Source organism: Molothrus ater, chromosome 3, assembly GCF_012460135.2.
Source record: "Molothrus ater isolate BHLD 08-10-18 breed brown headed cowbird chromosome 3, BPBGC_Mater_1.1, whole genome shotgun sequence".
Classification (NCBI taxonomy): Eukaryota; Metazoa; Chordata; class Aves; order Passeriformes; family Icteridae; genus Molothrus; species Molothrus ater.
In genome coordinates this window covers 58,353,294-58,364,848 of record NC_050480.2, presented here as the reverse complement: position 1 = coordinate 58,364,848, position 11,555 = coordinate 58,353,294, and positions in this window count along the sequence as shown.

Here is an 11,555-nt window from a genome sequence, read left to right as displayed (position 1 = left end):
TAAAATTGCCCAAATTTCCCCAATTTTTTTTTTTTCTCCTCCAATTGCAATTCCTTAGCTGGTATCTCCATTCCAGCCTGTTGGAAAGTCCTTCTTTTCTCTTTTGGCCTTCAGCGGGGATCAATTCTGGCAAGCTTTGCTGCATGTGCCTCCATTTCATAGAATATGGGAAAATTGTTTCTTTTTTAATTTTAGATTTTTAAGTGTCCATACCATGTTCCTCATATCCTCTCCTCCACGTTGTGTCTTCCTCCTTGCCATTTTCCCCTGCTTTGGCAACGTCTGGGAGCTTAGTTTTGGCATCTTTTGGTCCTTTGCAATGCAGCTCATTTCCTCACAGACCATTTCTTGAAGACACTAAAACTCCCAATTTTCTGCATTTTTTTGGCTTTTTTTCAATTGGATTTCATTTGATCCTATCTCCTTTCCAGAGCGTTTGTAAGCCTTTCTTTATGGGGTCGCAAGATTCCGTTTCCTTCCCGAAAGGAAATGAAATTTCCTTTCGGGAAGGGAAACGGAATCTTGCGATTTCAATGGGGACCAAGAGAGGAATCTTTGGTGCATGCCCCTGCCCTAGATGACATGCCATGACTTTTGATGCCTTTGACTTTGGGAAAGATTTTTTTCTTTTTTTTTCCATTTTTTTTAAGCATCCATGCCATGTCTTTTATATCTTCCCCTCCACGTTGTGTCTTGCTCCTTGCAATTTTGCACGGCTTTGGCAATGTCTGGAAGCTTAGTTTTGGCATGTTTTGGTATTTTGCACTGCTCTGCTATAATCCCGGTCCATTTTCTTAGAGTCACTAAATTGCCCAAATTTCCCAAATTTTTTTTTTTTCTCCTCCAATTGCAATTCCTTAGCTGGTATCTCCATTCCAGCCTGTTTGAAAGTCCTTCTTTTCTGTTTTGGCCTTCAGCGGGGATCACTTTTGGCAAGCTTTGCTGCATGTGCCTCCATGTCATAGAATATCGGAAAATTTTTTCTTTTTTAATTTTAGATTTTTAAGTGTCCATACCATGTTCCTCATATCCTCTCCTCCACGTTGTGTCTTCCTCCTTGCCATTTTCCCCTGCTTTGGCAACGTCTGGGAGCTTAGTTTTGGCATCTTTTGGTCCTTTGCAATGCAGCTCATTTCCTCACAGACCATTTCTTGAAGACACTAAAACTCCCAATTTTCTGCATTTTTTGGGCTTTTTTTCAATTGGATTTCATTTGATCCTATCTCCTTTCCAGAGCGTTTGTAAGCCTTTTCTTTATGGGGTCGCAAGATTCCGTTTCCTTCCCGAAAGGAAATTAATTTTCCTTTCGGGAAGGGAAACGGAATCTTGCAATTTCAATGGGGACCAAGAGAGGAATCTTTGGTGCATGCCCCTGCCCTAGATGACATGCCATGACTTTTGATGCCTTTGACTTTGGGAAAGATTTTTTTCTTTTTTTTTCCATTTTTTTTAAGCATCCATGCCATGTCTTTTATATCTTCCCCTCCACGTTGTGTCTTGCTCCTTGCAATTTTCCACTGCTTTGGCAATGTCTGGAAGCTTAGTTTTGGCATGTTTTGGTATTTTGCACTGCTCTGCTATAATCCCGGTCCATTTTCTTTGAGTCACTAAATTGCCCAAATTTCCCAATTTTTTTTTTTTCTCCTCCAATTGCAATTCCTTAGCTGGTATCTCCATTCCAGCCTGTTGGAAAGTCCTTCTTTTCTCTTTTGGCCTTCAGCGGGGATCAATTCTGGCAAGCTTTGCTGCATGTGCCTCCATTTCATAGAATATGGGAAAATTGTTTCTTTTTTAATTTTAGATTTTTTTAAGTGTCCATATTATGTTCCTCATACCTTCCCCTCCACGTTGTGTCTTCCTCCTTGCAATTTTCCACTGCTTTGGCAATGTCTGGAAGCTTAGTTTTGGCATGTTTTGGTATTTTGCACTGCTCTGCTATAATCCCGGTCCATTTTCTTAGAGTCACTAAATTGCCCAAATTTCCCAATTTTTTTTTTTTCTCCTCCAATTGCAATTCCGTAGCTGGTATCTCCATTCCAGCCTGTTTGAAAGTCCTTCTTTTCTCTTTTGGCCTTCAGCGGGGATCACTTTTGGCAAGCTTTGCTGCATGTGCCTCCATGTCATAGAATATGGGAAAATCTTTTCTTTTTTAATTTTAGATTTTTAAGTGTCCATACCATGTTCCTCATATCCTCTCCTCCACGTTGTGTCTTCCTCCTTGCCATTTTCCCCTGCTTTGGCAACGTCTGGGAGCTTAGTTTTGGCATCTTTTGGTCCTTTGCAATGCAGCTCATTTCCTCACAGACCATTTCTTGAAGACACTAAAACTCCCAATTTTCTGCATTTTTTTGGCTTTTTTTCAATTGGATTTCATTTGATTCTATCTCCTTTCCAGAGCGTTTGCAAGCCTTTCTTTATGGGGTCGCAAGATTCCGTTTCCTTCCCGAAAGGAAATGAAATTTCCTTTCGGGAAGGGAAACGGAATCTTGCGATTTCAATGGGGACCAAGAGAGGAATCTTTGGTGCATGTCCCTGCCCTAGATGACATGCCATGACTTTTGATGCCTTTGACTTTGGGAAAGATTTTTTTCTTTTTTTTCCATTTTTTTTAAGCATCCATGCCATGTCTTTTATATCTTCCCCTCCACGTTGTGTCTTGCTCCTTGCAATTTTCCACTGCTTTGGCAATGTCTGGAAGCTTAGTTTTGGCATGTTTTGGTATTTTGCACTGCTCTGCTATAATCCCGGTCCATTTTCTTAGAGTCACTAAATTGCCCAAATTTCCCAAATTTTTTTTTTTTCTCCTCCAATTGCAATTCCTTAGCTGGTATCTCCATTCCAGCCTGTTTGAAAGTCCTTCTTTTCTCTTTTGGCCTTCAGCGGGGATCACTTTTGGCAAGCTTTGCTGCATGTGCCTCCATGTCATAGAATATCGGAAAATCTTTTCTTTTTTAATTTTAGATTTTTAAGTGTCCATACCATGTTCCTCATATCCTCTCCTCCACGTTGTGTCTTCCTCCTTGCCATTTTCCCCTGCTTTGGCAACGTCTGGGAGCTTAGTTTTGGCATCTTTTGGTCCTTTGCAATGCAGCTCATTTCCTCACAGACCATTTCTTGAAGACACTAAAACTCCCAATTTTCTGCATTTTTTTGGCTTTTTTTCAATTGGATTTCATTTGATCCTATCTCCTTTCCAGAGCGTTTGTAAGCCTTTCTTTATGGGGTCGCAAGATTCCGTTTCCTTCCCGAAAGGAAATTTCATTTCCTTTCGGGAAGGGAAACGGAATCTTGCGATTTCAATGGGGACCAAGAGAGGAATCTTTGGTGCATGCCCCTGCCCTAGATGACATGCCATGACTTTTGATGCCTTTGACTTTGGGAAAGATTTTTTTCTTTTTTTTTCCATTTTTTTTAAGCATCCATGCCATGTCTTTTATATCTTCCCCTCCACGTTGTGTCTTGCTCCTTGCAATTTTGCACGGCTTTGGCAATGTCTGGAAGCTTAGTTTTGGCATGTTTTGGTATTTTGCACTGCTCTGCTATAATCCCGGTCCATTTTCTTAGAGTCACTAAATTGCCCAAATTTCCCAAATTTTTTTTTTTTCTCCTCCAATTGCAATTCCTTAGCTGGTATCTCCATTCCAGCCTGTTTGAAAGTCCTTCTTTTCTGTTTTGGCCTTCAGCGGGGATCACTTTTGGCAAGCTTTGCTGCATGTGCCTCCATGTCATAGAATATCGGAAAATTTTTTCTTTTTTAATTTTAGATTTTTAAGTGTCCATACCATGTTCCTCATATCCTCTCCTCCACGTTGTGTCTTCCTCCTTGCCATTTTCCCCTGCTTTGGCAACGTCTGGGAGCTTAGTTTTGGCATCTTTTGGTCCTTTGCAATGCAGCTCATTTCCTCACAGACCATTTCTTGAAGACACTAAAACTCCCAATTTTCTGCATTTTTTGGGCTTTTTTTCAATTGGATTTCATTTGATCCTATCTCCTTTCCAGAGCGTTTGTAAGCCTTTCTTTATGGGGTCGCAAGATTCCGTTTCCTTCCCGAAAGGAAATGAAATTTCCTTTCGGGAAGGGAAACGGAATCTTGCGATTTCAATGGGGACCAAGAGAGGAATCTTTGGTGCATGCCCCTGCCCTAGATGACATGCCATGACTTTTGATGCCTTTGACTTTGGGAAAGATTTTTTTCTTTTTTTTTCCATTTTTTTTAAGCATCCATGCCATGTCTTTTATATCTTCCCCTCCACGTTGTGTCTTGCTCCTTGCAATTTTCCACTGCTTTGGCAATGTCTGGAAGCTTAGTTTTGGCATGTTTTGGTATTTTGCACTGCTCTGCTATAATCCCGGTCCATTTTCTTAGAGTCACTAAATTGCCCAAATTTCCCAATTTTTTTTTTTTCTCCTCCAATTGCAATTCCTTAGCTGGTATCTCCATTCCAGCCTGTTGGAAAGTCCTTCTTTTCTCTTTTGGCCTTCAGCGGGGATCAATTCTGGCAAGCTTTGCTGCATGTGCCTCCATTTCATAGAATATGGGAAAATTGTTTCTTTTTTAATTTTAGATTTTTTTAAGTGTCCATATTATGTTCCTCATACCTTCCCCTCCACGTTGTGTCTTCCTCCTTGCAATTTTCCACTGCTTTGGCAATGTCTGGAAGCTTAGTTTTGGCATGTTTTGGTATTTTGCACTGCTCTGCTATAATCCCGGTCCATTTTCTTAGAGTCACTAAATTGCCCAATTTTCTGCATTTTTTTTTTCTCCTCCAATTGCAATTCCGTAGCTGGTATCTCCATTCCAGCCTGTTTGAAAGTCCTTCTTTTCTCTTTTGGCCTTCAGCGGGGATCACTTTTGGCAAGCTTTGCTGCATGTGCCTCCATGTCATAGAATATGGGAAAATCTTTTCTTTTTTAATTTTACATTTTTAAGTGTCCATACCATGTTCCTCATATCCTCTCCTCCACGTTGTGTCTTGCTCCTTGCCATTTTCCCCTGCTTTGGCAACGTCTGGGAGCTTAGTTTTGGCATCTTTTGGTCCTTTGCAATGCAGCTCATTTCCTCACAGACCATTTCTTGAAGACACTAAAACTCCCAATTTTCTGCATTTTTTTGGCTTTTTTTCAATTGGATTTCATTTGATCCTATCTCCTTTCCAGAGCGTTTGTAAGCCTTTCTTTATGGGGTCGCAAGATTCCGTTTCCTTCCCGAAAGGAAATGAAATTTCCTTTCGGGAAGGGAAACGGAATCTTGCGATTTCAATGGGGACCAAGAGAGGAATCTTTGGTGCATGCCCCTGCCCTAGATGACATGCCATGACTTTTGATGCCTTTGACTTTGGGAAAGATTTTTTTCTTTTTTTTTCCATTTTTTTTAAGCATCCATGCCATGTCTTTTATATCTTCCCCTCCACGTTGTGTCTTGCTCCTTGCAATTTTCCACTGCTTTGGCAATGTCTGGAAGCTTAGTTTTGGCATGTTTTGGTATTTTGCACTGCTCTGCTATAATCCCGGTCCATTTTCTTAGAGTCACTAAATTGCCCAAATTTCCCAATTTTTTTTTTTTCTCCTCCAATTGCAATTCCTTAGCTGGTATCTCCATTCCAGCCTGTTGGAAAGTCCTTCTTTTCTCTTTTGGCCTTCAGCGGGGATCAATTCTGGCAAGCTTTGCTGCATGTGCCTCCATTTCATAGAATATGGGAAAATTGTTTCTTTTTTAATTTTAGATTTTTTTAAGTGTCCATATTATGTTCCTCATACCTTCCCCTCCACGTTGTGTCTTCCTCCTTGCAATTTTCCACTGCTTTGGCAATGTCTGGAAGCTTAGTTTTGGCATGTTTTGGTATTTTGCACTGCTCTGCTATAATCCCGGTCCATTTTCTTAGAGTCACTAAATTGCCCAATTTTCTGCATTTTTTTTTTCTCCTCCAATTGCAATTCCGTAGCTGGTATCTCCATTCCAGCCTGTTTGAAAGTCCTTCTTTTCTCTTTTGGCCTTCAGCGGGGATCACTTTTGGCAAGCTTTGCTGCATGTGCCTCCATGTCATAGAATATGGGAAAATCTTTTCTTTTTTAATTTTACATTTTTAAGTGTCCATACCATGTTCCTCATATCCTCTCCTCCACGTTGTGTCTTGCTCCTTGCCATTTTCCCCTGCTTTGGCAACGTCTGGGAGCTTAGTTTTGGCATCTTTTGGTCCTTTGCAATGCAGCTCATTTCCTCACAGACCATTTCTTGAAGACACTAAAACTCCCAATTTTCTGCATTTTTTTGGCTTTTTTTCAATTGGATTTCATTTGATCCTATCTCCTTTCCAGAGCGTTTGCAAGCCTTTCTTTATGGGGTCGCAAGATTCCGTTTCCTTCCCGAAAGGAAATGAAATTTCCTTTCGGGAAGGGAAACGGAATCTTGCGATTTCAATGGGGACCAAGAGAGGAATCTTTGGTGCATGTCCCTGCCCTAGATGACATGCCATGACTTTTGATGCCTTTGACTTTGGGAAAGATTTTTTTCTTTTTTTTCCATTTTTTTTAAGCATCCATGCCATGTCTTTTATATCTTCCCCTCCACGTTGTGTCTTGCTCCTTGCAATTTTCCACTGCTTTGGCAATGTCTGGAAGCTTAGTTTTGGCATGTTTTGGTATTTTGCACTGCTCTGCTATAATCCCGGTCCATTTTCTTAGAGTCACTAAATTGCCCAAATTTCCCAATTTTTTTTTTTTCTCCTCCAATTGCAATTCCTTAGCTGGTATCTCCATTCCAGCCTGTTTGAAAGTCCTTCTTTTCTCTTTTGGCCTTCAGCGGGGATCACTTTTGGCAAGCTTTGCTGCATGTGCCTCCATGTCATAGAATATCGGAGAATTTTTTCTTTTTTAATTTTAGATTTTTAAGTGTCCATACCATGTTCCTCATATCCTCTCCTCCACGTTGTGTCTTCCTCCTTGCCATTTTCCCCTGCTTTGGCAACGTCTGGGAGCTTAGTTTTGGCATCTTTTGGTCCTTTGCAATGCAGCTCATTTCCTCACAGACCATTTCTTGAAGACACTAAAACTCCCAATTTTCTGCATTTTTTTGGCTTTTTTTCAATTGGATTTCATTTGATCCTATCTCCTTTCCAGAGCGTTTGTAAGCCTTTCTTTATGGGGTCGCAAGATTCCGTTTCCTTCCCGAAAGGAAATGAAATTTCCTTTCGGGAAGGGAAACGGAATCTTGCGATTTCAATGGGGACCAAGAGATGAATCTTTGGTGCATGTCCCTGCCCTAGATGACATGCCATGACTTTTGATGCCTTTGACTTTGGGAAAGATTTTTTTCTTTTTTTTTCCATTTTTTTTTTGCATCCATGCCATGTCTTTTATATCTTCCCCTCCACGTTGTGTCTTCCTCCTTGCAATTTTCCACTGCTTTGGCAATGTCTGGAAGCTTAGTTTTGGCATGTTTTGGTATTTTGCACTGCTCTGCTATAATCCCGGTCCATTTCCTTATAGTCATTAAATTGCCCAAATTTCCCAATTTTTTTTTTTTCTCCTCCAATTGCAATTCCTTAGCTGGTATCTCCATTCCAGCCTGTTTGAAAGTCCTTCTTTTCTGTTTTGGCCTTCAGCGGGAATCACTTTTGGCAAGCTTTGCTGCATGTGCCTGCACTTCATAGCATATGGGGAAATTTTTTCTTTTTTAACTTTAGGTTTTCTAAGTGTCCATATTATGTTCCTCATACCTTCCCCTCCACGTTGTGTCTTGCTCCTTGCAATTTTCCACTGCTTTGGCAATGTCTGGAAGCTTAGTTTTGGCATGTTTTGGTATTTTGCACTGCTCTGCTATAATCCCGGTCCATTTCCTTATAGTCACTAAATTGCCCAAATTTCCCATTTTTTTTTTTTTTCTCCTCCAATTGCAATTCCTTAGCTGGTATCTCCATTCCAGCCTGTTGTTCTTCTATTATTTCTATAGAGTCCCATATTGTTATTAGATTTTTAAAGTCCATACCTCTCTGGTGTATTCTCATGGCCGCAGATCTTCACAGCATGGACTCCTTCTTCTGCATGCTGTTCTCTCTCTGGTCAGGGCTCCTCCAAGGCTCTCCGTGACTGACTATCCCGCCCCCTTTTATCCTGGTCATCTTTATCGGTTACAGCTGCAGCCCAATTAAGTCATTGCAGCTGCAGCCCATCGAGGGCAACCAGGATCTCTGGGGCAAAGCCTCTATACAGATATTTAAATACAATACATAGCTTCTACTATATTTCCCCCTTTGTTTTTACTTAAGTTAACAGTTATACAGATGTTTAAATACAATACATTTTCTCATGACTCACAGGCCATGTTCAACACCCACATTCTCCCATGACTCACAGGCCATGTATAACCCACATAGCTCCTTGCTCAAAGGCCATACTCTTTCACAGCTCCCTGACCCAAAGGCTATGTTCCGTCGCAGCTCTTGGCCGCCACAGCTCTCAGCTGTCTTATGTTGTCGCAGCTCTTGACCGCCACAGCTCTCAGCTGTTTTATGTTCTGTTAACTATGACGTCAGGGTCACCACGTGTTCTTCTTCTATTATTTCTCTAGAGTCCCATATTGTTATTTTTAGATTTCTAAAGTCCATACCTCTCTGGTGTATTCTCATGGCCGCAGATCGTCACAGCATGGACTCCTTCTTCTGCATGCTGTTCTCTCTCTGGTCAGGGCTTCTCCAAGGCTCTCCGTGACTGGCTATCCCGCCCCCTTTTATCCTGGTATTCTTCATCGGTTACAGCTGCAGCCCAATTAAGGACATCGCAGCTGCAGCACATCGAGGGCAACCAGGACCACTGGGGCAAAGCCTCTATACAGATATTTAAATACAATACATATCTTCTACTATACCAGCCTGTTTGAAAGTCCTTCTTTTCTCTTTTGGCCTTCAGCGGGGATCAATTCTGGCAAGCTTTGCTGCATGTGCCTGCACTTCATAGCATATGGGAAAATTTTTTCTTTTTTAATTTTAGGTTTTTTTAAGTGTCCATATTATGTTCCTCATATCTTCCCCTCCACGTTGTGTCTTCCTCCTTGCAATTTTCCACTGCTTTGGCAATGTCTGGAAGCTTAGTTTTGGCATGTTTTGGTATTTTGCACTGCTCTGTTATAATCCCGGTCCATTTTCTTTGAGTCACTAAATTGCCCAAATTTCCCAAATTTTTTTTTTTTCTCCTCCAATTGCAATTCCGTAGCTGGTATCTCCATTCCAGCCTGTTTGAAAGTCCTTCTTTTCTGTTTTGGCCTTCAGCGGGGATCACTTTTGGCAAGCTTTGCTGCATGTGCCTCCATGTCATAGAATATGGGAAAATTTTTTCTTTTTTAATTTTAGATTTTTAAGTGTCCATACCATGTTCCTCATATCCTCTCCTCCACGTTGTGTCTTGCTCCTTGCCATTTTCCCCTGCTTTGGCAACGTCTGGGAGCTTAGTTTTGGCATGTTTTGGTCCTTTGCAATGCAGCTCATTTCCTCACAGACCATTTCTTGAAGACACTAAAACTCCCAATTTTCTCCATTTTTTTGGCTTTTTATCAATTGGATTTCATTTGATCCTATCTCCTTTCCAGAGTGTTTGTAAGCCTTTCTTTATGGGGTCGCAAGATTCCGTTTCCTTCCCGAAAGGAAATTTCATTTCCTTTCGGGAAGGGAAACGGAATCTTGCGATTTCAATGGGGACCAAGAGATGAATCTTTGGTGCATGTCCCTGCCCTAGATGACATGCCATGACTTTTGATGCCTTTGACTTTGGGAAAGATTTTTTTCTTTTTTTTTCCATTTTTTTTTTGCATCCATGCCATGTCTTTTATATCTTCCCCTCCACGTTGTGTCTTCCTCCTTGCAATTTTCCACTGCTTTGGCAATGTCTGGAAGCTTAGTTTTGGCATGTTTTGGTATTTTGCACTGCTCTGCTATAATCCCGGTCCATTTACTTATAGTCCCTAAATTGCCCAAATTTCCCAAATTTTTTTTTTTTCTCCTCCAATTGCAATTCCGTAGCTGGTATCTCCATTCCAGCCTGTTTGAAAGTCCTTCTTTTCTCTTTTGGCCTTCAGCGGGGATGAATTCTGGCAAGCTTTGCTGCATGTGCCTCCATTTCATAGAATATGGGAAAATTTTTTCTTTTTTAATTTTAGATTTTTAAGTGTCCATACCATGTTCCTCATATCCTCTCCTCCACGTTGTGTCTTCCTCCTTGCCATTTTCCCCTGCTTTGGCAATGTCTGGGAGCTTAGTTTTGGCATGTTTTGGTCCTTTGCAATGCAGCTCATTTCCTCACAGACCATTTCTTCCTCCCACTCAGCTGGCAGGAGAGTCTGTATACCTGGCTTCAGCAAATGAGTCTGTGGGTTATGCCCTCCCCCTGCCTCAAACAGACAGAGCTTATTTTCAGGACCGATGCTGGGATTACTTTCCTTGTGGATACAATCTTCTCCCTCAGCTTTGTTTTTTTCCTTGGACCTGAGATAATTGAAAATTAGTGATGCCCTCTTCTGTTGTGTGGCCGCTCAGGTGCCCGATTGTCCTTTTCCCAGGGTTGCTGCTGTGGGGCGGATGAACGATAGTGGCTCTGCTGCAGACATCTCCCCTCCCCTAGAGCTTCAAGCCTTGCAGTCCCTGCTGGGGAATTTACAGACTACTTTGTATACTAAGAGAAACAATACAAGTCAGAGACAAATGGTCTGCTTCGCTTCTCTATTTAAAGTTCTCGGATTATTTTAAATAATGATTTGCTGAAGACATCAAAACTATGGCTGATACACAATAAGAAAGCCTCAATTTGTTTTTCTCATCTTACAAGACAGCACAAATCTACTTTTTAATAAGCATTTCTGATCCCCCAAACTTCTTCATACCCAAACTAGGTCTCCCTACAACACAGTCGCTAATCTCCAAGATAATAGTTATTCTTTATCTAATTGAAGAAAATCTGTTGGAGGACAGAGTATTAGACAATAAGAAATCTCCTTATTTCTGTAATACCATGCCAGAGAAGTTCTTGAAGACAAGATACGAAGGACCCGATTTTGGGGTTTCAGTTTCCTCTGCATTGAGAACATCTGTGTCTATGAGAGGGGAGAGGGTGGGAAGGGAGCAAACATGGTGCAGATGGCAAGGAGTATATTTATCTCCCTCTCCCCAGGTTGCTGTCTGACGTTCTCCTTTAGAGGGGAAAAGACCCTCTCCTTGTCCCTGCTTACCTCCTTTAGATAAAGGTCCATCCAGTCTGCAGGACTTGGGAGCAGCTGAAGCTGTTGCTGAGGAATTCCCTGTGGGTCTTGGAGTCCTTCCTTCTAATATCAAACTTGGCAGCTACAGTGAGCTCCAGCAGCTTTTATGAGTAAAGTTGGGAAGGTAGATTATCATTTATACTGCCTGGATTACGCAGTGAGCTTACTCCTTCCCACCCTTATTATCTCTTCACACTTCAAACTATATTGCCAAAGACCAAACATTTTCTGCATAAATATTAAATAAAGGAAAAACACAATTAAAACTCATATCAGAATGAATCTTGAAGGAGGAAGGAGGGGTGAAATGTG